The sequence below is a fragment of the Lissotriton helveticus genome, chromosome 9 (genome assembly GCF_964261635.1).
Source record: "Lissotriton helveticus chromosome 9, aLisHel1.1, whole genome shotgun sequence".
NCBI classification, from domain to species: Eukaryota; Metazoa; Chordata; class Amphibia; order Caudata; family Salamandridae; genus Lissotriton; species Lissotriton helveticus.
The window spans coordinates 496,488,044-496,513,277 of NC_136070.1; the positions used below are offsets into that span (position 1 = coordinate 496,488,044).

At 44.4% G+C, this 25,234-nt stretch overlaps 1 protein-coding gene across 1 annotated transcript in view; it reads right to left on the bottom strand.

The window, feature by feature from the left end:
• The window catches only part of PRKCH (protein kinase C eta), a 667,780-nt gene that overhangs the window by 580,885 nt on the left and 61,661 nt on the right, over window positions 1-25,234 (bottom strand). The gene's annotated exons all lie outside the window — the stretch shown is intronic.

The following is a 25,234-nucleotide window of genomic DNA, read 5'->3' on the forward strand; positions in this document are numbered from 1 at the left end:
CAGGAAGAGAACATTCGGATGGCTTAACAGTGTTCAGTGAGTTTACATTGCATAGATTGATCATTAAACAGACCAACAACAACTATAAAAAAAATTGCGTTTTAATACGTTTGTACTAATGGCGGCTTTCAGCATTTTGAACAGGTGGGCCACAGAGGCTGGGATTGCACTGCGTCCAGTGTGCTTACATTCGAAACCTTTTTGAAACGCTAGGCACCTGTGTGTCTGAAATATGGCCCTCTTTGTGTTTGTTTGAGTCTTAGGGAAAGAAGAGGAGAAAGTGAAAGTGCCTGTGAGAAACAGGAGATGAGAAACAAATACCATGAACAAGAGAAGGCATGGTGTAGTGGAGGATAATTGTGTGAGAAGGGCAAGTAAGCACCGTTTGTAAGGGAAATTAGGATTTAAAAGAGGGGAATCAACATGTGCATACAAGTTCAAGTTCAAATTCGCTTTATTCGGTTAAAAAAAAATTAAAACCATCAAAGCACATACAGAATTTCTTCATAGATTGTCAGAATTCATATCACAAGTACCACAACAGTTTACAAAAATAAAAAAGTGCTTGCCAATTAACAAAGACATACAATATCAGACTTACATTACTAAAACCATTAAAAAAATTCCAAGGGTCATCTAGGTAAATGTCACATAGTAAACACATTCTACAGTGAGACAGGCTGGTCAATAAAACTGGCACAAAAAGATGGTTATGATAGCAATATTTTCTTACGGCATCTCACTGCCCCTATAATATAACTTGCCACCCCAAAACAGACCACAGCGGACCCGAGCATTTGTAACTAAGCCAACGCTGGTCTTGCCTGCTTAAAATTACAGCCTCTAAACAACGGCAAAATTAATTTCTTTCGCTGTAATTTATAGAACTTACAAAAAAGGATCATATGCAAAACATTTTGCTCTGATTTGTTGTCACATGGGCATGGGCCCAAGGACCCACTTATGGCGAATCCCAAGGGGAAAGACAACAACCATGGTAACATGTTGTGTTTAAACCTTTGCAAGACAAACAGATGGAACGACTTGCTTATAAATGTAAGGTATGGTTGAATCTCTCTTCCCGAACTTAACATAACAAACTTTCTAACAGATGGTTTCGCCAATTCCTCCTCTTCCCTCTGAGCCATGACTCTGCTTAAAAATTGATGTTTTATATTCTTTATAGCATTTATACTTAGGGCCCTGAGTTTTGTAAATAGGTCCAAACTACCCATTTTCTCCATTTGCGTTTTAATGTAATGGATCCATGGTATAGCCATGGCCTTATTTAGGGTCAGACAATCCTGAATGATTAGTTGATTTAGGTTAGGGGCTTCCTGCGCCCAAATTCTTAACCACCCTAGTAGTGGGGCAACAGCTATTTGATCCGAAATATAACCTGCCCCCAAGTCTTCATGCACATTAAAGGTAGTTGCGGATTGTGGTAGTGATAACATTTTCCTAAAAAATACATTTTCTGACCTTTGGATCTCACTTGGATCAGTGTAGCCCCACACCTCACTCCCATATAACATCATGGGCAGACACTTGGCATTATAGATCTTCATAATGGCCGGTAAAGGTTTACAGCCTAAGCGTTTTGCAAAGCCTAACAAGGTCCCTGTCGCCCTTGCCAGTGTGTTCTTTTTCAGGGAACGATGCGTTACCCATGATCTGTTGTCATCAAATACAATATCCAAATAGGGGAAGGTAGGGACTTTCGTGAGGATCTGCCCTTTACAGAAAAAACATGCCCTTTTCGCCCGCCCACCACCTAGTGACATAACCTGCGATTTTTTAAAATTGGTTTTCAAATCCAAGGAATCCATAAAATTATTAAAACAGTCTAGAAGTGATTGCAACCCTCTAGCTGTCGTGGCTATCAGCACAGTATCATCTGCATATAGTAATGCCGGGATCTTTTTCTGGCCCACTCTCGGGATGTCCAAACACAATGAAATTAAGGCATCCCCCAAGTTATTTATATAGAGTGTGAACAGCAAGGGTGCAAGAATGCACCCTTGCCTGACCCCTCGCTTTACAGGCCAGGAGTCTGTCAGATTCCCATTCTCACTATAACGGACAGCTGCACTGGTATCACTATGGATGACCGCTAAAAAAGATATCAAAGCAGGGTCCAGACCCGTGTCAGATAGGGAAGTCCACAATTTCTGGCGGTTTACAAGATCGAAAGCAGTGGACAAATCCATAAAAGCTAGATGAATGTCCCCCTGCTTAGTGACCGTGTACTTCCCTATTACAAGGTGTAGGTTTAGGCATTGACCAGCAGTGCCTCTTCCCTTCCTGAACCCATACTGTAGATCTGAAATAACTGATTTCTCGTCCAACCAATTAGTCATCCGTGCCAAAATGGCTTTACTCATAATCTTGACCGCCGAGTCCAAGAGCGAGATTGGCCGGTAGCATACCGGATCCTCTCTTGAACCCTTCTTAAATATTGAAACAATCACTGCTTTGCCCCAGGACACTGGGGGACCCACTAACGTGACTGCGTTAAAAACAGAGGTTAAAATCTTTGCCCAATAATGGGGGTCTGCTCTGTACAAGTCTGCCGTACCCCGTCCGGGCCAGGGGCTTTCCCATGGGCAGTAGTCTCAATCGCCTCCAAGACTTCTTCAAAATTAAAAGTAATCTTACCCAGCTGTACAAACTCGCCCTGTGAGGAAGAGGATAGGTCATTTATTTCCGCATAAAGACCACTATAGTGCTCCACCCACTTATCTGGAGGAATGAGACAGTCCTGATTGGTGTTTTCTGTCTCATTAAACACGAGACTGTTAATAATGTTCCAAAACTGGGTGCTACATTTTAGAACACTCACTTTGGTCAATTCCTCCCACGCCATGTCTTTAAGCTCAGTCTTCCTCAGTTTAATCGCCTTATTATAGGCCCTTCTCTCCACCACTATCTTCTGGGCATCCTTGCCAGGTTGTTTTAGAGCTGCTAGGAGCGCTATGTGTATGTCACTACAGGCTTGGTTAAACCAAGTTTTCAATTTCCTAGGCCTTATTTTACCTTTCTTGGTCAAATCAACAGCTACCTGCTCTGTAATGCGCTTAAAAGCAACCAAAATATCCCTTGGATCAGAGTTTTCCCCTAAACATACAGACAGGTCATCAGCTTTACTTCTGTAAAGATTTTCCAGGAATTCAATAGGGGTGATCACCTCCCACCTTAGTCTGCGTCCTTGACATATAGAGGTTATGTTAGAATTTGAAACATTAGAAGAGACCGGATTACTTGAAAAAACTCTCATATCAATAGTCAGCATGAGAGGATTGTGGTCACTAAAACCCCTCTGTTCAACTCTTAAAGGACCCGTTTTATCCCTCAGAAGAGAGGACACAAAAATGTAGTCAATAATGGACCCTTTGCCTTGGCCATTGAAAGTTGGGACAGGGCACTGAGTTTCCCCTTGTACTGGTACAAACAAATGATGTATAGCTAAAAGACTCTCCAGAAGTGACCCACTCCTCGAGTGCTGGAAATGAGTATTCCCCCTGGTGAAAGAATTATAAAAATGTACTACTAAGATTGTAGGCAAGTTTTCCCCTTCCAATCTAACCGCCAAAATATTTAGGGAGCGTGTCGCTACTAACATCGCTTTGTATTGGAGTTTCAGACTAAATAGCAAAATAAGACCACCCTTAGGTCTCCCCATCGTGGACAGTGCTGCAAGTTTAATAAATGTCTGAAAGCCCTCCAGGTGGTAACTATCACTCGCTTCCCATGTTTCCTGCAGGGCGATAATGTGATATTACTGCAAGAAATGCCTCCCAACTCGTATCCCTCCTTTTTGATCTTAACCCCGCAATGTTCCATGATAGAATTGCCAACTTGTTGTCGGCCACCATGGGGCTTGAGACCTTAAGGTTGTGAGTCTCTAGTGATGATACGTCATTTCCAGCTAAAACCAGGGCCCCATTTTCCCCATTGGGATCATGGTTACATCTTCACAACCTATGGCCTCTCTATTAACTGTTTGACTTGGGGCTAACTTACTTCTCCGAATACCCCCTTCACTAGTCAAAAAAGTTAAAGCTCTATCGCTAATTTCTATAACTGTTGGGTTAGATCTTGAAGTGATGCTGACAATAGGCTCCCGTATACTTATTTCACTGGGGTTACATTCCATATGAATTTTGTGCTCTCGTTTGGGGAGGGAGGAATATTGCTCTGTTCCCTCCTCCCCTTTTTGAGACTTAGTACAAGTTACTGGCGCAGGGAGTCAATCAACCATTTCAAGCGGGCTAAACCTATTGTGTAATGGTAGGTAGTTATTTGAGTATAGAGGCCCCTGTCTAAAACCCCCCATCCTAGCCTGTCCTTGCCCATGACCCACATGTGACCAACCTCCCCCGATGTCCGAGTGAATGGGTGGTTGAAAAATGTACGATAGTGGTCTAGCTTCTATCGATGTCCCTAGATTAGGGTTGAAGTTATTCTGCTCCCAAGAGCAAATGTACTCCACCGTGCGGGGATCATTAAAGTTAACCAAAACACAGTCTCCCGCGATTGTTTTCGGTGTGTACCCCACCCAGGGGACCCTTCGCACCATCAAGATGTTTCTTCACATATGGATAGGTAACGGTCTATTAACATTGAGCCAATGCACTACTTTATTTTTCAGGCAATTAAATGGTTTGTGGCTAGGGTTTTTCAATTCAGGCACTCCCGTTAGCACTATAACATACGGGCTCGATTGTGGAGGCAATACTGCCGGTTTCGGCCGCCTTGGGGTTTCTTCAAAGGTACCCCTCACCACCGCTTTAGACTGTGATAAAAGTGGCATAGCTACTTTACCCATAAGACTAGCTGTATCTAGAGAAGGTATGGTCTCCTTTACTACCCTGGGGAGAGTTGCACTGGGTTGGGCCATTACCTGCGTATCAATCTGTGTAGACTGCCCAACGGGAGCCACGATTATTTGTGGGGTACCAGTTGAGGTGCCAGTTGTGGTGTTTTTGGACTCCCCCCCCTTACAACTCTTTACCTCTAGCTCCAACCTTGTTAACTGTTTTTCTATACCAATAAGTCTCTCCTCCAAGGGAGCAAGTAAAGATTTTAATAAGGACGCAAAATGATTTAGGAATAAATCCACCACCAATCCTTCTGAGCCTGATCCACCCTGGGTATTGTTGATATGATTAACTGTGCTAACTCCTAATGTGTTGTCCCCGGTGATATCAACAAACATGCCCCCCTCCAAGCTACGGTGATGGATTAAACCCAGATCTTTTGACTGGGTGTGAGTGCTTGATTGATTCAGATGCTCCGTCCATCACCACCCCCTTTTGTACCGCTTTTGGTCGCCATAAGTGTGGCAGGGTATGCTCAGACGTGAGTCCCTTGCTCACTTTGCCACTGGATTCAAGCAAGCCGGGCTGAAGACGGCTGGAATGCCAGAAATCGGTCCTTGGAAGCTTGTTTCCGGTCCAGGGAAGACATGGCTTGGCAGTTCGGGCTAGACTGTTCCCATGAGGCACAGGGTCAGACTGATTTGCATATAGCCATGTCTGAACTGGGGTGGCAGAGTGGGCCAAAGAACGGTGATGGATTAAACCCAGATCTTTTGACTGGGTGTGAGTGTTTGATTGATTCAGATGCTCCGTCCATCACCACCCCCTTTTGTACCGCCCCTCCAAGCTAGCTAGTTGATTAGTAGAAACAACTACTTGCTTTGAAGCGGCAGGTATAACAGTTTGATCCATACCCTTAGTGGTTTTAGATTTTTTGCTGTTTACAGCAACAGGCGCTGGCGCCTTCCTTTTTGGTAATGCCCCTTCCTTTTTTCCTCTTAGCTGCCTAATATTTTCTGCGATTTGGGGACTGGCCACTGCAGCCTCTGCTGCCACTTTCTCCGCTTCTAAATCTAATGGCGGCTCCACTGTTGTATGTAAAGTAGGAGCAGGCAGGGAGCAAAACGAACCCTGTGAGCTCGGAGGACTGTGCATGAGGACCTCCAAGTCCATGGTGGTTGCCCTTTTGCTTGCTTCCGGCGTAAGGGAATTTGCCAGGTGACCCATAGAGGACCTTTTTGCAAATGCAATATCCTGTGACACCCTCCGCTTCCATTAGAATAATACCCTGGTCTATAACAGAGTTTGTCCGTGTGATAAAGTTATCTAGGGTACCTAATAACAATGGGCCGTCAACAGTCTTATTTCTTTTCTCCCGGGCAGGCATGGTTACAGACGAAAATAGGACCTTAACACACTTACTGCAATGTCAATGTCAGTAGCCCTGCAGAATACAATGTGCAGAATGTCAGGAGTTAGAGGGAGGGCCCAGTCCAGTCTCTACCGGCCTCTAACAGGCTACAATGGGCCCGCCCTTGGCCCGGGCTTAGTCCGGCGCGTCCCGCGACGCGGAGGTTTGGGCGACTTTATGCGCCTCCTGGCGCTCCAACTGCGTCAGTGATGCGCGCCGCCGCTGAGACTGCTGGGATGGCGGTGGCGTCCGACAATAGTGTGTAGCGCTTCAGCGCTTCCAGTCAGGGCGGTGTGACTCTTGGCGGTGGTATCGGCAAAGCAACAGGTTCTCCCGCACTCCAGGTTAGTCTCCCCCGCTCCACCGAGGGTTGGGCAACTTTATGCGCCTCCTGGCGCTCCAACCGCGTCAGTGATGCGCGCCGCCGCTGAGGCTGCCGGGATTCGTAGTCCCGGGGCGGCAGCACAGATGGCGGTGGCGTCCGACAATGGTGTGTAGCGCTTCAACGCTTCCAGTCAGGGCGGTGTGACTCTTGGCGGTGGTATCGGCAAAGCAGCAGGTTCTCCCACACTCCAGGTTAGTCTCCCCCGCTCCTCCGAGGGTTGGGCGACTTTATGCGCCTCCTGGCGCTCCAACCGCATCAGTGATGCGCACCGCCACTGAGGCTGCCGGATTCGTAGTCCCGGGGCGGCGGCGCAGATGGTGGTGGCATCCGGCAATGGTGAGTAGCGCTTCAGCGCTTCCAGTCAGGGCGGTGTGACTCTTGGCGGTGGTATCGGCAAAGCAACAAGTTCTCCCGCACTCCAGGTTAGTCTCCCCCGCTCCACCGAGGGTTGGGCGACTTTATGTGCCTCCTGGTGCTCCAACCGCGTCAGTGATGCGCGCCGCCACTGAGGCTGCCGGATTCGTAGTCCCGGGGCGGCGGAGCAGATGGCGGTGGCGTCCGTCAATGGTGTGTAGCGCTTCAGCGCTTCCACTCAGGGCGGTGTGACTCTTGGCCGTGGTATCGGCAAAGCAACAGGTTCTCCCGCACTCCAGGTTAGTCTCCCCAACATGTGCATACGCATGTGCAAGGGGCTGCCCTCGAGTAACATAGAAAGGTGTGAGTGTGTGTGAGTGACAATGGGAAAGTAAATGAAAACTCTGGTACCAACAGGTGGATATTTGAGAGCATGGTGTGAGGTCAGACGAAAAAATATGTATAATCAAGCTATGGAATGTTTGACATGAAAGCGAGATAATGGTAAGGAAGAGAGCAGTGTGTGTGTGTGTGTGTGTGTAGAGCTTGAGGAAAGTGAGAGGGAAGCAGAGATCAGTGTGCCAGAGGATTACGAGAAATGGGGCCTGCAAATAAAAAGTGTGAGATAATAGGGTGAGGGAGGAGGGTATGTGAGCGAGGCAAAGGGAGGTGACTGTTAGAAGACTAGGAGGATGAATGAAAGTTCAAAAGAGGAAGTGTGACAAAGACAGCATGGTGAGTGAAGCAGGGGAGAGAGCAGAGGTAATATTTGAGGAGAATACTGAAGGATGTCATGGAGGGTGTGTCATATCAGCACAAGCAGAAAATGTGGCAGCATTGCCAACAGAGGTTGGACAGAAAAATGAGCCTTCAATTAGAATGGCTAAAACCTTTATGCTAAACCACGTTGTTGAAGAGGAAGATATAAACTAGGGTATAGTAGGAAGTAAGTAGGGGGGTAGGTGAGAAATAGAGGGAGTGAAAGAGAGGGAAAAAGAGAAGATTGTTCTGGTGTTTATGTGTACGAGTGTCGGTTGGGGAGAAGTAGGAAAGAGAGAGCAAAGTGTGCAAGAAAAGCTAGAAAAAGAGAAAAGGGAGAAGAGAGAAACGAAGGTGAAACAGGAGGAAAAGGAGAACAGACTGTGAATATAGAGACATATGAAACACAGAGTTGAAGATAAGAGAAAGAGAGAGAGGGAGTGGGGAAATGAGACTGAGAAATTGAGAAAAGGGAAGAATGGGAAATAATGGAATAAGATAGAAACTTGAGCGAGAGGGAATATCAAATAAACTGTCAAATCAGAGATAAAAAAAGAGGCAGTGGAGAATATGACAAGAGCACAGAGACACATTTTTTGTTTTTGCCATTTTGTCTTTGAATTCTCTTACTGAGCACCAAACTATCACTCCTGCCCATACCACATCTAAAATAGGGACGGTCGCTATAAAGGTATCGCAGGGTCCCACACAGTGGAAGACAAGGTTAATTGACAAATGTATATCTCAATGGCTACAGCTGTATCTACTAGATGTGACAGAAAAAAAGAATGGAGGATATGACAGCTTGATATAAAACAACAGCAGCTCTCAGAGTGGAAGCAGTGGTATTTTGATGAAGTGACAAAAACATAATTGACAGCAATACAAGTGAAGTTAGGAGGCTTGAAAGAATGATAGTAAGTGTGTTGATGTGGAACAGCAACTGAAAGTGGTACGAACACTAACACATTCACTCATTCGCCCATTCATCCACTTAGCAGACTAGTAAATCTGTGGCAGTGGTGCATTTTACCTTCGAGACAACTTTATGTCTTTTTATCTATAAAACAAATGCATTTTAAACTCTGTAACTTTTTAATTAGTGCAAACATTCTACAATTTTATTGTTAATGTAGTGTATGCAATGGTTTTAATTAATCACACATTTTAAAATGTAATTACTTACTTACACTTAGCATTAATCATCATAGTGGACTAAGCTCTCATTATAGAGAACTGTGTGTAATGTAGATGCCACTCATGGTTCTACTGTAAATGTTCTGGAAGGGATGAATGGTTGCTCTATTCGTTCTTGATTACATTTCTCTGCAGGAAAGGAAAGCTTGCACAGGGGCTGCCTTCTGTGAGAGAGCGAAGCTTGCTTCAGTGCTGCCATGCTGATTCTGTTCTGTTAGTAGGCAAGGTTTGCACTTCTGCTGCCCAATTTGCACCTGCCCTTTAATGTGGTAAGTTTGCACTGCTGTCACCTAAGCTGAACTGTCCTGTGAGGGAAGGAAACTTACCCTGCAGCTTCTCAAGATATAGTGGTTGTATGAAGAAGGGGCCTTTCCACTACTGTTGCCCCATGTTATGGAAAAGAACGATATATGGAATACCCTGATAACGAGGGGCTGCTTTACAATATTTGATGTTGGATACTGAGACCTATAGTCCTGAGGAAGGCTCCAGACCAATTAAGGGCAATCTATGAACACCAAAACATGTAGACAGAAAAGAAAAGCAGGGTCCGTTGCTTGATGCTCCTGTTTATACTCTTGTGGTAGGAAGGCACCAGTAAAGTTAATTTTTAGTCCACACACGTACAATTTTAATAGAGGCATGATGATTTAACAAAGGGAAAACATACATGTTGACATAAGGGGCATGACCAAACCAAGGAACCCCTACAACCAGAGGTCAGTGGAACTCTTGGATGCTTCAGTGTCAGATTGTGAACGCAGTGATAAAATGTATCAAACTAGGTAGAGGAGGGTTCTTCGTCCTATACGAGCAGATAAAAATGTGATAATTCCATAGTAGATTTTTGTGTGTTTAAGTGCATTTAGCGAGGTAATACAACAGTCCTTCTATTGCTCTCATTTCCTCTGAAGAGTGTTTAATTGCCTGTGTTGTACCAATTCTGTGTGTGTGAGACGTTACATTGCTTCTCGTGCTGCTACCATTTGTCCTGTACATATTCTTTATGCTAGGGAAAGTTGCACTGCTGCTGCCCATGTTTTACCTGTCTTGTATTTGTGAAGCTTATTACAATGATTGCCATTGCCAACACAGTCTTTTAATGATTATGTGAATGATACAGGTTGAAGAATGCACCTTTGGCTTCACATATGTGAACAGTTGTTTAAATGTATTAGACCACTTTGTACAATTTTAAAACATTGCTATCAAGTGACCCCATGCCATGAGTAACACATTTTTGACAGGTTTGGCTTCCTGGACAACTTCTCTTTGCCTACTGAGGTTTTTTGAGCCCACTATACAGTGGTGGCTTCTCCCCTATGGTGGAAGAGAATTGCCCCACTGCCTTTAAGCAGTGCAAAGTATGAATCCTAAAATGGTAATAACTTTAACCCCTTCGCCGCGGGGCAAATTCTGACGCAGTGCGAGGGGGGGGGGGCTGGGCGTGGCGCTCGGGTACTCAGGACGGCTCCCGGCTGTCATGAGTCACAGTAGGCGTGTGCTCATGACAGCCGCGAGCCGTCTGAACTCCGCCCACTGATTAATTCTCCCTCACAGGCTGGGAATTAATCGCGCGTGGGCGGAGCGGCAACGTTCCAACGACTCCCGGCCGTCATGAGCACACGCCTACTGTAACTCATGACGGCCAGGAGCCGTCCTGAGGATGGAAGGAGTTAAGTTATTATCATTTTATGCTTCATGCTGCTTTGTGGACGGGTGGGTGGGCGGGCTGAACTGCTCTGGGAGCAGGGCAGGGGTGGAGGGATTTGCACACTCCTAAGTGAGCAATGACTGTGTGACCGGCCCTCTTGGCCCACCCAAAACAGTCATGCACACTTTCCCTGTTCTCCATGCAGGCTGTATTACAGCCTGTATAGTGAACATGCCCACCCCTCCAGCCTCTGGCTCAGCGCCATGTCACAGTGCTTAGACCAATCACGATGCTGCCCCCCTGTATCTATTCCCGCATGCGATTCCCCGCACGCGCCCCCACCCTTCACCCGCAAGCCATGTCACCCGTCACTGCCACAATAAGTGTTAATACTAAAACAAACTACATATCCCAAAATGCAATACATTGTTGTTGGAAACGCTCAGAATGACTGGTTGTACCACAATCTTTAGAGCTCCTCAGGAACCTTGTGAAAAGCAAAATAAAATTAAGTTTGTGGCTTTTTTCCTATTTTTAGGTAATCAAGGGTTAAACAGGCCAGAGGGAGGGAGGGTATAGATTGCCCTTCAAGCACAGATTCCAGCATCTCACCACTATTAGGCTCAAATGAACACTCCTGTAAAGACAAGCAAAAAGGGCATTCTACAAGGACAACATTTCCAGAACATTGAAAGCACCATCAGCTGAATGGGACTGAAGAGACACGAGAAAAGATCAGTGTGCTGACAACCCCATCCAACCCCAGCTGATAGGTGAGCATCCTTGGCTAGGTGAAGCACCCTTGCTTCACCAGGTACAACACGTGGTGCACGTGCTGCCCCACAAGGGCTTCCAATGGTTTGCATTCTTATTGTCTGCCTGTGAATGAGGATGTGCCCAACTTTGAGTGAGAACACAAGTAAAGTAAAATAAAGACTTCCAAACCTTGCAGTAAATGAGTCTCATTTTTTATTTGTCTAATTATTTTTATCTTTTCCTTATTTGCTCCGTTTTTTATAACATCCCCCTGATCATCATTATTTTTAAAATTCAAAAACAGCTGCCTCCGTGTCCTATCAGGCTATCACACGATTGTTGTTAACTAAGAAACACCTAGACTTAACACTGTTGAAACATATCATTTACAAAAATATACACCCTGTCATTAACACTACACATCTTTGCAGGCTAACTCCCTTTCACAGGCCTGCATAATAACGATACTGTAGCGCCTCTTGATTCGGCTGATACATGCAGTCATCTTATCTGCCATGCCAATTGCATACACACAAACACACATTTTGTCACACACCGCATATAAACACAAAGGTGTATTCTGGCTGCATTCACATTTTGCGATAGGTTCCACCTTACTACCCAGATAACCGCTACAATCTTTATTCTACAGAGCCTTACTGAGTAATCATTAGAAACACAGAAAATGCTTGCTTAATGCAAAGTTTAATTTAATTGTTTTGATCTGGGAGTTGTAGCTTATTCGGTAATTGAAAAAGCATAATACGAAGTTTCTTCCAACCATATGGCCATATTGCAAAGCACACTGCCTCACAGAAAGCCTAAAAGGTATAATTATTGGACTACAATGCAATACATCAGTAAGCAGGAAGTAAACCACAAAATAACACTGTTGCTGCGTAATAGACGTATAAAGGGGATTTTTCTCAGATGAGGCTGTCATCGGAGATTTGTTTCTTAAGAGTTTTAGATGCAAGCCTTTACTTACACATAGAATGTGTAAAGAATAGTTTCTGGGAAACCAGACAGACCTCTCTGCTGAGCCTACGCATTCGGTCCGAAATCTGATTTCAAGCCTTATACATTGCGTGTTAGAAAGTTTTGTGCCTATCTCCATTACTATTCCAGACTAACCAATCAGGTCACTGCTATTTATGCTTGTATATTATGACAAAAATAAGACGGATCCCTCTACTGGGTGAAGTTTTCACTTTTGTTGTTATTTAGTTGTAGTGGGAACTGCAACACCCCAAAGCAGTGTTGATTTAATGATTGTGCTTGTTAAACCTTACAAAACAAATTAAATTCCCCAGTCAGCTATCATCACTTTGTGTTATTGACCACAAAGAATGGCTGTGTTTTAGTTAAGACGGTGGGAGGGTGTGTGTGTGTGTGTGGGGGGGGGGGCTAAATATGGTGACTGTACTGACCTACAACAATGTTGCATCCACTGTATCAGGAGCCACTGCATCATCATGGTAAGTAGAAATGGAGTTAAGAACAACAAATCTATAATTCCCTATAAATAGTGACCTTGATAACCTAGTAGTATTTAATTTTGTGGATGCACTATTAAGGTTGTTGTTAGAAATGGGATTTCTGGTTGGCTGAGCTATGCACCCAGGGCAGGCAAGAACCACCACTCTACTCAGGATAAGCTAGATACACACTAAAATATAACATGTGCTCATCTTCTGGTAGCTCTACACAGAGGAATCAGGCTTATCTAAAGAGGCAATGTCTAAAGCATTGTGCGACACACTCACACAGTAACACAATGAATACACCACAATAAGACTCCACACAGGTTTAGATACATAAGTTATTATATTTTGAGCACAAGACCTAAACGACAAAAATCCAATGTATAGAAGTTGAGATATTGAATTTTAAACAAATAAATGCAGTAAAGCGCTTAGAAGCAAGTACCACTAAAAATTACTTTAGGTTATGCTGGGCAGGGGCAAAGTCAAAGTTTGGGCCCACCATGATAGAGCGCCGGGCATCTACAAGACGCACACAGGCCCCGGTGAACAAAGTCCCTTTCCTGGTCATAAACAGCAAGATGCATTGATGTCGAGGCCCACAGGTGCAGGATGCGTTGATCTTCTTCACACATTGAAGGCGATGCATCAGTTCCGGAAAAGGGTACCTGGAGTCGAGAGGCATTGAGTGATGTGCTGGATTCTTCCATGCAGTTGACAGAATGTGCCGATCTCACCAAGCATTTAACTTAATGGCCCTGGGTATATAGTATACCACCCCTAGAGGACATACAAGTAAATTTAATTGGTCACTCAGGTAAATATACCAATTACACCCATGTTTAGGGAAGAAGTATATGCACTTTAGCACTGATTAGCAGTGGTAAAGTGCTGAGAGAGCTAAGGCCAACAAAAAGAGCTCAGCGAAAAAAGAGAAGGAGGGCAACATGTTTGGGGTGACCCTCAGAAAGGATCATTTTCCAACAGTTGGTCAATATTTATGAACTCAATAGACTGCCATACAACCGTTATGAGTCCAACAAACTCCCCCTTCAAGGTACTGGGGATGGAGAGCATTTTTTATCTCTGGATTTCACATAATGCAGCCTTGACCAAAACCAGACACATAGAGGATAGCGAATGATCACCTATCCACAGGCTACTGATATCTTTACTTAAATTTGAAAGCAATAGTGCAAGATAGTTCTGAAGGATTTTTTGAGGAGAAAGAGAGAGGTGACCGTAAGGCCATGGTGAAGAGAGCGACCCACCCTTTGTAAGCAGAGATCATTCAATGCTTCCTAGTCTAAAATGCAGCTGTCCTTCTAGTATCTGCAAACCTGCTTTAGACCAAGTAGACACATGTTCCCTCATTTATTGGATTAATGTATTATTTGGCTGACCCAAAGTAGCAGACTAGATGTCTTAATATCGACACATTTTTGACCCCAATTGACCGCTAGATTTTTTTTCCAACGAACAGATGCTCACCAAACCCAGAAAAGAATCGTGGGGCATATTATCAAGAAACGGTGTTAAATTTATCGCCGCTTTAGCGGCAGGAAACTGCAGCTAAAGTAGCGATAATGGGCTTGATAATATGCCCTTGTGAATTCCCATTTGTAGCCCATGTTCTGGTGTGAACATGGGCTTCTATTGGAATTCTCTATGGCATATTATCAAGACCCTTATCGCCGCTTTAGCGGCCGTTTCCTGCCACTAAAGCGGCAACAATTTTAACGCGGTTCTTGCTAATATGCCCCCGTGAGTGGGACACGACTGATTCAACCCATTCAAGTTTGGTGAAAATCAATGGAACTTTTTTTAAATCTTGGTGAGCTTTATCTTTTGCCCCATTGGTGGCTCTTCACAAAACTCTCCAGCATCAAGTGAACGTGGCTGAATCAAAATTTATGAAAGTTTTATGGAACAGCACCAAAGTATTTAGAATTAAATAAAATGCCATTGCTATGGAGCATGGTATGTAAACATAACCAAAGAACCACAAGGTCGCTACTTCTGAATCTCTATGTAATAGATACACTAATCCATCCATACATTTATACATACATACACCTGAACAAATTCACTGATCAACAAACATTCATCCACTTAACCCCTTGCTTCCAGCTTTTATTTAAATGTGATTGATAATAACAGTAGACAAGGAGAACAAACTGCAAAAAAGGAATACAATTCTAGTATCTGTGCATACCATTTGCCAGACGATTATGGCATACCGGATAATCAAAAACGGCATTGGTATTTGCAAAGGTAGTTAGGCATGTTCATTGAGTTGGTCATGTATGAGCTTTGTGAAATTTGGAATGGAGATATATTATTGATTTGCAATGCCCTGCTCTGCGTCTTTCGAATGTAGATGAAAAAGTTGATGATTATCTTGAATAAAACAACAGAGGATGTTGTGCCACAGAATTTTATACATTAAAATGGTGATGTGGCAATGGTTGTAATTTGATATTATTGTGGAAGTGATATTGTCATAAACGCAGAAAGGTTTCAGAAGTTGATGCAATGGGGACTAGTACCGTCTATTGCATAGTTTACTGCAAATAATTTTTCATTTATGTACTGGACTACTAATATGTTCTTTCAATGTGTTAAAACTGGGAGCAACAGAACAAATGACATAGACACTTCTGTTGCTGCTCCCATGTTTGTTTCCATATACTCAAATACCTTTTATGTTTTGGTTCATGTCAGACTTCTTCCAGAGGGCTACGGGACACAGGTGCTACTGGGCCTAACCGTGGTGGTTGAGGCCTTTCTCTCCTGATATCCCGAGGCACGACCTACTATTGATCCTGCTCAACCGGGCCAAGTACCCCTTCTGCACTTGACTCTGTGGTAGCTGTGGTTGAGCAGTCAAGGCTCCCTCAGGGTTGATGTAGATAAGGTGAGTGAACACAACTCGAAAAGAAAACAGTACGAACAAGAAATGAATGTCCAGCCAAATACTTGCTTGTATAAGAAAAAGCAGTATTTTATTCCTAAATCTATACATGCAAAGGATTAAAGACATTCAGAAGCAACAACACGATCATCCTTGAGGTCGGGACTCTAGTAGTTGTCAGGCAAACCTCTGTCGCACCCTCCTTCACGTAACTTGTTTGAGGTTATCTCCCATTCAGTGGTGGGTGTATACAGGGAAGGCAAACTATTAGGTCCTACTTAAGAGTTCCCTTTTGACTCTTCAGGATTTCAGTCAAAAGTGTCTATGGTGCAGCAGCGCTTTCAGCAGTAAATACCCCGGGCCTCAGAGGCCCTAGTTCAAGTCTTACCTGCTTGGCAGCCTGGAAGCATTCAGTTCTAAAGCAGGGTGCTCCAGCACAAGCAATTGCAAGATCCAATCCTGCTCCACGTCAGGCTTCTTGTGATACATGCGGCAGCATTGGGCAGGCGCAGGCTCACCCTCCAGATTGGCACAGCTGCCCTCCCCACTGATTGGAGCAGCTTCCAGGTCACTGTGATGTGGCAAGTCAAGTTCTTCCCGGCAGGGGGAATGCAGTCATTCGGCTACCAAATGAGGACCATGAGAGCGCGCCATCCTCCTCGGCGTCCTCCTGGTCCACCGGGGTCAGTCAGGGCAGATCCTTCGATCAGACTAGTCCCGTTGTTCACAGCCTCACCTCAGTACTGGGCAACTGCCTGAAGTCTATGATGATTTGGACCCCCAAGTCCCTCTCAGCATATGGGGTTGCTGCAATACCTTCCAGAAGCAACGTAGACTCCTCAGGTTCAATTGCCCGCACCACAGTGGCCTGTCCTGGCGCATGGGTTAACTGCTTAGGCGTTCACGAGTACTGGCACATTGGTCACACAGCTTCTTCACCAGTGACCACCCGCCTGGAATATGGAGTCACTGCAATGAGGTCCTGTGGGCTTGGTGCCCTCCACACAGAGCTTGGCACAATCTATGATGGCCCTGTCCAGGCATACAATGGTCACCAAAAACAGTCTTGCACTCAGGCTGTCTCTCCACTGAACCTCGCTCTGTTCAAGGCTTTCCTCTTCCTCACAGGGCAAACTGGTCTTAGCAAGCAGGCAGGTTCTGGTGCTCGAGGGACCAGGGCAGGTGGTCTTGTTTTTCCTGGGTGATGTCCATCACCCAGCAGGGAGACTAGCAGGCCTTGGCCCCCTGTCCTGGTCATAGGAAGAAGTCTTGCACACCTTCCTCTTCTCACAGAATCCATATGGCTGATTCGCAGATGACACATTTTTGGGGACTCAACCTCCCCTTCTATTAGTCCTTTTTCAGACACCCACTGTGATTTAAGGTCTTGGTCTTTGAAGTTTTATGTTGCGGTTCTGCTTCTTTTGAAGTGGGCATGTCTACTTTTCATCTTCCTTTATAAAAGAGGTCTGCCTCAGCAGGCATGACTCAGAAGCTAATTGTCCACAACACAATTCATGGGAGTGACCAGAGTTCACACCTGGATGTTGGCCACAAAAAGTTAATGCCAGACCCCTAGCCCTACTCATTATGATTCTTTTATCATCCCTACCTCCCTGAGATGTGTCCAGGCCACTTCCTTGTGATCTCTCACTGAATCAAAGAGCAGTCTTTTGAAATATAGGTGGAGTCTCTTCCTTTTCCCTCCAATGTACCCACACCCAGCTCATTGGAATGCAGCAATACAAAACTCTGGGGGATTCCGCTTCTCCTCATGTCTTTACTAGGCAGGCCTGGGCCTCCCAAAATGAAACCCATGGTCCTCCATACAGTGTACCATTACAGGCACATTTATTCAATGTCCATTCATAGCTCACTTTCTGTTCAGCACTAATACCTCTATGCATTGTACCTTTACATGTACACATGCATTCATCGCACACACACAATCAGTGTGCACTGTCCAGTACTGAAACTTTACTATATCCAGCCAGCGTGTGCGTATTTCAAAATACACACTGCCAGCCTACACACTATCTAAATGTGCACTGTACAATTCTTCGCCCTTCATGTATTGTACTTTATGCAAACACACATTCACCCACCACATGCAGTTCCTGCGCACGCACTGCACAGTAATACATTTCTCATGTAATGTATTCCTCTCAGGTATACATACAACCAGTACATGCACTAATCACACTTGTACTGTACAGTACTGTGCCATCCTTTTGCAGTACCTTTCCCAGGCGCACATACAACCAACGCAGAGTCACTAATCCTGTGCTGCACAGTATTCCACATCTACCATGTGTAGGCCAAGGGTGAGTTAAGCACACAGCAGCAGGACTTTCAAAAAGTGAGTGAGCCTGCAGACCTCACTCCAGTGACACAGGGTAAAAAGGTTTTGTTCACTACTACTTATCATGACACAATATGCTGCCACTACTGTGCTCGTGCTTCTGAACTCCAGGTGAATGTAGTCTTCCCACTATGAGGGTAGCACTTTGATCACCACTCCCAGTCCAACAACACTGTGATCCTTGAGACAGGCCTATGTCATGAAGCGCCTGCATGATCCGTGTATGCCTTTGACAAAAAATCAGCACCAGGGATCCCGACAACAGTACAGTTGTTCTCTCATGGCAGAGATATATGTCACTTACCATGCAGAGGACTTTTCCATCCAGTTCACCTTGTTTCACCAAGGGTGTTTGAAGCCAGAATGCACAGGTGGCACTTAAGGCCTGCATGTGTTTGTAACACTCCTCTTCGTGCTGGTCTCAGGGTCTTGGTCCTCACCCTCCCCTGTGCTGGTCTCAGGGTACTGGCACTCACCCTCCTTTGTGCTGGTCTCAGGGTGCTGTTACACACCCTCCTTCGTGCAGTTCTCAGGGTCCTGACACTCAACCTCCTTCATGCTGGTCTCAGGGTCCTAGCATTCACCCACCTTCCAGCAGGTCTCAGGGTCCTGGCACTCACCCTCCTTCCTGCTGTTCTTAGAGTCCTGGTACTCACGGTCCTTCGTGCTGGGCTCAGGTTCCTGGTACTCGCCCTCCTTCATGCTGGTCTCAGGATCCTGGTACAAACCCTCCTTCATGCTGATCTCAGGGTCTTGGTGCTCACCCTCCTTCATGTTGGTCTCACAGTCTAGACACTCACCCTCCTTCATGCTGGCCTCGGGGTCCTTGTACTCACCTCCATTCATTTTTGTCTTGGGGTCCTTGAACTCACCTCCCTTCATGCTGATCTCAAGGCCTTGGTACTCACCCTCTTTGATGCTGATCTCGGGGTCCTTCATGCTGAGCTCAGGGTCCTCGTATCCACCCAACCTCCATGCTGTTCTTACGGTCCTGGCACTCACCCTTTATTATGATGGTTTCACAGTCCTAGTACTCACCCACCTTTGTGCTGGTCTCACAGTCCTAGGACTCACCCTCCTTCGTGAAGGTCTCCTGGTCCTCATACTCACCCTCCTTCATGTTGATCTCGAAGTCCTGGCACTCACCCTCTTTCAATTTGGTCTTGGCGTCCTAGCACTGACTTTCCTTCATGTTTGTCTTGGGGTCTTTGTGCTAGTCCTCCTTTGTGCTGGTCTAAGGGTCCTGGTATTCACCCCCCTTTGTGCTGATCTCAGAGTTCTCGTACTCACCCTCATTCATGATGGTCTCAGAGTTCTCGTACTCATCTTCCTTTGTGTTGTTTCACGGTTCTGGTACTCATCCTCCTTCATGCTGGTCTCAGGATCCTGGTACTCACTTTCCTTTATGCTGTTCAAGGGTAATGGTACTCACCCTCCTTCATGCTGGTCTCAGGGTCCTGGTACTCACCTTCCTTCATGCAGGCTTCAAGGTACTGGTACTCACCCTCCTTCATGCTGGTCTCAAGGTCTTGGTACTCACCCTCTTTGATGCTGATCTCAGGGTCCTTCATGCTGATCTCAGGGTCCTCGTTCCCACCCTCCTTCATACTGGTCTCAGGGTCCTGGCACTCACCCTCCTTCATGCTGGTCTCACAGTCCTGGTACACACCCTCCTTCATGCAGGTCTCACAGCCCTGGTACTCACCCTCCTTCATGCTGGTCTCAGGGTCTTGGTACTCACCCTCCTTTGTGCTGATCTCAGGGCATTGGTATTTGCCCTCCTTCACGCTGGTCTCCCAGTCCTCGTACTCACCCTCCTTCATGCTGGTCTCATGGTCCTGGCCCTCACCCTCCTTCATGTTGGTCCCGATGCCCTGGCACTCACTTTGCCTCATGATTGTTTTCTGGGTCCTGGTACTCACCCTCCTTTATGCTGGTCTGAGTCCTGGAACTCCCCCTCCTTAGTGCTGGTCTCAGGGTCATGGTACTCACCGTCTTTTATGCTGGTCTCAAGGTCCTGACACTCACTCTCCTTCATGTTGGTCGCAGGGTCCTGATACTCACCCTCCTTCATGTTGGTCTCAGGGTCCTGGTACTCACACTCATTCATGCTTGTCTCAGTGTTCTGATACTCATTTCCCTTCATGCTGTTTCAGGGTTCTGGTACTCATCCTCTTTTATGCTGGTCTCAGGGTCCTGGTACTCACCTTCCTTCATGCAGGCCTCAAGGTACTGGTACTCACCCTCCTTCATGCTGGTCTCAAGGTCTTGGTACTCACCCTCGTTGACGCTGATTTCAGGGTCCTTCATGCTTATCTCAGGGTCCTCATACCCACCCTGCTGCATGCTGGTCTCAGGTTCCTGGCACTCACCCTCCTTCATGCTGGTCTTACAGTCCTGGTAATCAACCTCCTTCATGCTGGTCTCACAGTCCTCGTACTCACCCTCCTTCTTGCTGGGCTCAGGGTCTTGGTATTCACCCTCCTTTGTACAGGTCTCAGGGTCTTGGTACTCGCCCTCCTTTGGGCTGGTCTCCCAATTCTCATCACCCTCCTTCATGCTGGTCTCACAGTCCTGGCACTCACCCTCCTTCATGTTGGTCTCGGTGTCCTGGCACTCATCTTCACTCATGATTGTTTGGGGGTCCTGGTACTCATCCTCCTTTGTGCTGGTCTGCGTCCTGGCACTCCCCCTTCTTGGTGCTGGTGTCAGGGTCTTGGTACTCTTCCTCTTTCATGCTGGTGTCAGGGTCGTGACACTCACCCTCCTTCACGTTGGTCGCAGGGTCCTGATACTCACCCTCCTTCATGCTGGTCTCAGGGTCCTGGTACTCACACTCATTCATTATAATTCATGATAATAAGGATACAGATAGAAAGGTCGAGTTGATCCTCCCTTTGACACCTGAAAGGTGTAAAATCAGTCCATTACAGAAAATTGACAAGGCCCTGAAGAGAATCCGGGAACTTTTTCCCATGGATTCGAAATGCGTCGGCACACCTATGGGAACCAAAAATAACATTAAGAGTGGAAACTAGCATGTGCTAGTACAAGATGTAATCGTTTTTTTAGCGATTGTGCTCCCATCTAAGACTTTGTCCTTTTCTTTTTTGGATATAGATTCATTCTATACATAGATAAAAACATAAATGTATGATGTTTGTTTGTTTGATTTATTGTTTCTTTCAAAATGTATGATGTTTATTTAATTGATTTTGCTTTGGAATGTAATATATGTTTGTAAATAGCATTGTATATTAATGTAATTATTTGAATGTACAGTCCCTTTCCCCTTTTTTGCTTGAAACATGAAAAAATAGACCTGAAAGAATTCTAAAGTAGAAGGGTATAAATAAAAATACCGGGTCAAACGTAATTAGTTTGGGTTTGGTCTTTGTATTAAGTCTGTCTAGTTAATAAGTGTGGTGGAGGCAATTCTTGTTGTTGTTTTAACTTTACAAAAGTGGCATTTTCAGAATTGCAAGTTAAAATCCAACTTCACCATACGTTTGGATTCTAAATTGTGAAAATAGGGACACCAAACATGAACTGGTCATCTCTTCCCATTTGGAAATTACCCTTATAAAATTGTACTTAGGCAACTTCTATGTTATCCTATGGGAAAGACAGGCCTTGCATTAGTGAAAAATTAATTTAAGAGTTTTTTACTAGCAGGACATGTAAAACTTAAAAATACATGTCCTACTTTTTAAATACATTGTACCATGCCCTCTGGGCTGTCGAGGCCCTACCCTAGGGGTGACCTATTTGTATTAAAAAGGAAGGTTTGGGTCTGGCAAAGGTCTATTTTGCCAGATCGATGTAGCAGTTTAAAACTGCCCACACATCCTCTGCAATGGCAGGCCTGAGACATGCAAACATTTATTTATGACCACATTTAATGATTTATGTTTAGGACCAAGTTTACCTTTGTGAATAGGGCTTATTATTGTGAGTAAAACCTTAGTGGTACTTTTGCTTTCACTTGGTGGACTTATGGTGCTTTAATGACACATGATTGCAAACACTGGAAGAAAAGGAAGATATTTGACATGCAAATGAAAGCTATGCTGTAATATCATATGTATTTTGTACTGTGGTGGAGCTTTCCCTTCCACATTGTGGAGTTATTCAATTTGATTTTGTCTTTGCCTCAGAGTTTAATGTGATCAACTGAAAAGATATTCCTGGTTTCCTCTGAATATAGCTACATAACATTTTGCATTTGAAGGTTTGCTGTCTGTACCTTTACAATGTGGAAAGAATAAACAAAAATAGCACTATATTCTTGTGTACGGTGCTAGCTCTGCAGGGAATCTGTTACAATAAACAGTTTAGAAGGACTTTAGTAACATCGAATTATTTTAATTAATGCCAGTCTCCATTGTAAACATCTCATTCCTACGTGTCAGGAGCCTGCTGGTCTCACAATTATGGGGCCTGATGCACCCAGGTAACTTACACTTTTGAGTACGTTTACTATGTTTTGGCTATTCACAAAATGTGAGTGTAAATTTACTTTCTCTGTGTCAGAAACTTTGATCTTGAAGAAACTCCACCTATGATTATTTTTGGAGTCTGACTCCATGTCACTGACGACTTAAGTTAGTGTCATTTTACCAGCAACCAAGCCTAATTATCAGAGGGGGGAAACACTGACTCAATGGCCTAGCATTATTTACTGGATCTTTGTTCGAAAAGCTGCCTAATTTGATTGATATTTTCATCCTATTGAATTAAAAATCGATACTATGTGTATTTCTGAGAAAATGCGTGTTTTGGTCATAAATAATAGATGAAAAATTACACATACACAAAGGAAGCTCTATTAGATTAATTGGACGATGGGCTTAACAGATTCATAATATTGTCTTTGTGGGGAAGCAAAAACTGTAGGTGCTGCCAAACTCTGATTGTGCAGTGCACTGTTAATAAGGGGCTTCTGCTTCTCATTAGCAGTCGGGATTACATACTTCTGACAGGAGTTCAGTTCTTGTTATTGTAAGAGGAATATGAAGCTCTGCCAATACATGTCCTGCAACACCCCTTACTAGGTAGGAAGCACAAAGAGACCAATTTCCCATTGCACTGGTAGGAATGCCCAGTGAATTAAGCAATCACTTCTAAGAAGTGGGTGTAACCTGAAGCTTACAGACTCCAACCTGAGCAGGGTTGACTTGCCCTTTTATCCTTGTAAGGTTATCAAAATGCACCCTATTCAGGGCTGGACTGAGAACCAAAAGCAGCCCTGGGGAAAATATAGAAACCACCCCCTTGCCATTCTATTTTTCTTTATTCTTTCTCACTCTATCTCCCTCTCCTCTCCTCTCTCTCCCAACCCCTGTGGTGCATGCTGCTATAAGCCTTTTAGGTGATGACTCGCCAGACAGATGAGATATGAAGAGCAGTTTTTTTTCTCCACCAGCCCAGGCAGCACCAGGATTTATAAGCCTGGGTTATCCATAGCTGACAAAACAACAACATACATGGACATCACATGTAGGATGCCCGGTGGTACAAATGTTCTTAAAGGTACACCACCACAATATCTTCCCCTCTTCACAAACACTTAACAATAAAGACAAACAGGAAAATGCCACAAAATGTGGAAACATTCAATTGAATAAAAACTATTACAACAAACAACCTACTATGGATTGAAATATAGGAATAAACATACCTCATGGGATGTTCAGATGTACAAACACTATAAAAATATCAATTTCATTTTTTATTTCAATCATACCACTGTGGTTTAAAAGATAAAAATATAAAATCCTTTAAGTCACTAAACCTCACAGGTTTTCTGATAACCCCATTGCTTTTGACTCACATAAATGAATTTTGGGAGCCATCCTGCCCCACTGGACTACCAACACCCTTATTATCCCCATAAATGAATGAGGATTAGCTACTAATTACTATAACAACTCTTCTCAAATTCCACAGTTTATGGCCATTTACTTTAATGGCGTTTCCACTCACAGCCTTAATTTTGACAGGTTTTCCAAAGTTAGGCACACGCAAAAGCGTTTTAATCCTGACACAGTCACCAACCAAAATCTTTCCTTTATCCACTTTTACACCATATTTCAAATCATTTCCATGTATCAGCATAGGTTGATGGCTTTCAAATTTGGCTCGAATCAAATTATCAATTACTTGTTCATGTTTATTTTGAGGACACATCTTGAATGCAGGAATGGGTCCTCTCGTGGCCTGGAAAGGACATTTACCAGTGACACTATTTGGCCTCACATAATGTGAATAAAAGAGCTTGAGAAATATCAAATATTTTAATTTTCCCACTGGACACACTCAACCAGCATGCAAGCCATTTTCTCAACCAAACCTTTAGGATGGGGGTGACAGAGTGCAATCCTCTTATGAGTGAAATTACATTTGTTCAAAAAATCTCTCATTTTTTTGAAACTAAACAACCTGGATTCCATTATCTGATACCAATTCCTTAGGAAAACCTTCTCTCAGAAGAATTTGCTCAAAGAGACTTGGCATTGGATTCTTTAATTTATCCTTTTCCCATCAATTACTGCAACAATGGCAAACTTATGTTTACTTGAAGAAGCACTGCATGGGCCAATGAAATCAACAAGTACTTTACACCAGGGTCCTTCAGCTAGTTCTTTTGGCTGATGGGGGTGGGGGGATGACTACGTTTTAAAACATTTGTCAAAACTGGAGCAAATCACACCTGATTTGACTCTCTGGAAAATATTAGCATCCTTACTAGGCCACCAAAATACCGATCATATCATTCTTTTGATGGTAGTTTGCCTAATGTGTTCTTCATGACCTTCCCAAATTATCTTGTCCCTCAAAATAGTGGGGGGAACAAAATTGTTGTCTCGCATTAACATCTTATTTTATTTAAGAGACAACTTATCAGCTACCTTGAAACAAGGTTGAATATTAGTATGGCACCATTTCTCTTTAGGCCACACTTCCACTATGTATTTTTGGACAACCTTAACGTTCTTTGTCTGGATTCAATGACTTAAACTAGTCTTCCTTGGTGAAATCTTTTTCACGACATGAAAATAGGCCTTTTTTCAGATATTCCACCACTTTATGCCCTCATTTGGACTACTAGATGCTGGTTCTAGACTCTGACAGTGCA